Here is a 1,646-nt window from a genome sequence, read left to right as displayed (position 1 = left end):
TCCTCCTGATCAACCAGTTGTCCCAAAGTCACCGGCTTGATCAGTGCCCCCTGTGACATCCCAGACAAAGGGAACTTACGACCATCCGACTACGCCTAGACCCTCCGAGACCTGGACTCCTACTTGGCCCTCCGATCCCTCGACATCACCTCGGCTCTACGTTACCTTGGCTCCACCGTAGTCCTTCAGCCTATCGGGTACCTCATCCCTCCAGCTCCTCCTTGGTCTGTCGGTCACCTGGCTCTGCCTTGGCCAAGCCTTGGCTTCGATCCTTCGACTCGACCGGGGACCTCCATCCCTACGGCTTCACCTTGGTCCTCAGCCCCACCGGCTCTGCCTCAGTCTTCTGATCCCCCAGCTCTGCCTTGGTCATCCAAACATCCAGCTCTGCCTTGGTCCTCCAAGTCTCCAGCTCCACCCTAGCCCTTCTAGCCTTTGGCTACTCTTCGGACTCCAAGTTCTCCAGTTTTGCCCCTCGAGCCTCTCACAGCTCCACGTTCCATGGCTCCGCCCCTCGAGCCTCACACAGCTGCATCTTCCATGGTTCTGCCTACCTTGCCGCTACATCTTCCATGACTGACCCCTAACACATCAAGTCGCCTCGGCCACCCAGCCACTTCAAGTCGTTATGGCCACCCTGCCACGTCAAGTCGTCATGACCACCACCTCTGTACCCCCTGGGTCTCTGCCTCACCAGACCCACCACCGGCTCCTCCCTGGTTTCCTGAGCCACGATGGTCTCCAGCCCTGTCTGGTCCCCAATGTTTTCCAAGATTCCCCTCCACACCCAGCATGTTTTAATGTGTTTTTGTTCATGTTTTGTGTTAATATCTTTTATTTTGGAAGTTTAGTTCCTGTTTTATTGTCAAATGATTTTTTGTTCCCTCATGTGATCCTGTCATGTGTTTCCCCTATTTATGTGTCTTGTATAAAGTATAGTATAGTAAAAATAAAGTATCTTGTTAGCAGTCTTGTCTTTTCATTGGTTTAATTTTATTAGTCTTGTTTACAATTCTGTCTGTTGATTGGCTGTGATGTTACCCTTGTCTATATATTTAAGCCCTCATGTTTGCCATTGTCTCTTGTCAAGTATTGTGTGTGTTAATGTAGCATAGTATGGTAGTTAAGTCAAGTCTATTCAAGTCATGTTCATGTTTTGGTTTCACGTTTGGATTTCATGTTGTTTGGATTTATCACTCATCTTGTAAATAAACTGCACTTGGGTTCTTTACATAATCATCGTCTTCGTCTGCCTGTCATTGCAAGCAATGTTACACCTGGCTTTGTTGATGATTTTACAGAACTGTCATCAACAACTTCCTTTGAATTTGACTGTTGTTATTGCTGGGGATTTCAACATTCCTATAGATAATCCTGAACACAACACTGCCAAAGAACTCAAAACAGTTTTAAACACTTTTGATCTGACTCAACGTGTAGATGGACCCACACACAATCGCGGACACTCTTGATCTGCTTATTAGCAAGGGTTTGAACATTTCGTCCAATATTATTAAGGATGTTGCGCTTTCTGACCATTTCTGTATTTTCTTTGAAATATTGATTTCACCTGACACTGAAGTTAGATATGTCTCTGTCAAAAAGAGGTACATAAGTGAGAACACTGGTGTACAATTTATCAAGGT

Source organism: Xyrauchen texanus, chromosome 38 (genome assembly GCF_025860055.1).
Source record: "Xyrauchen texanus isolate HMW12.3.18 chromosome 38, RBS_HiC_50CHRs, whole genome shotgun sequence".
Taxonomy (NCBI): domain Eukaryota; kingdom Metazoa; phylum Chordata; class Actinopteri; order Cypriniformes; family Catostomidae; genus Xyrauchen; species Xyrauchen texanus.
The sequence above is the reverse complement of the archived record's forward strand: the minus strand, read 5'-3'. Positions refer to the sequence as shown.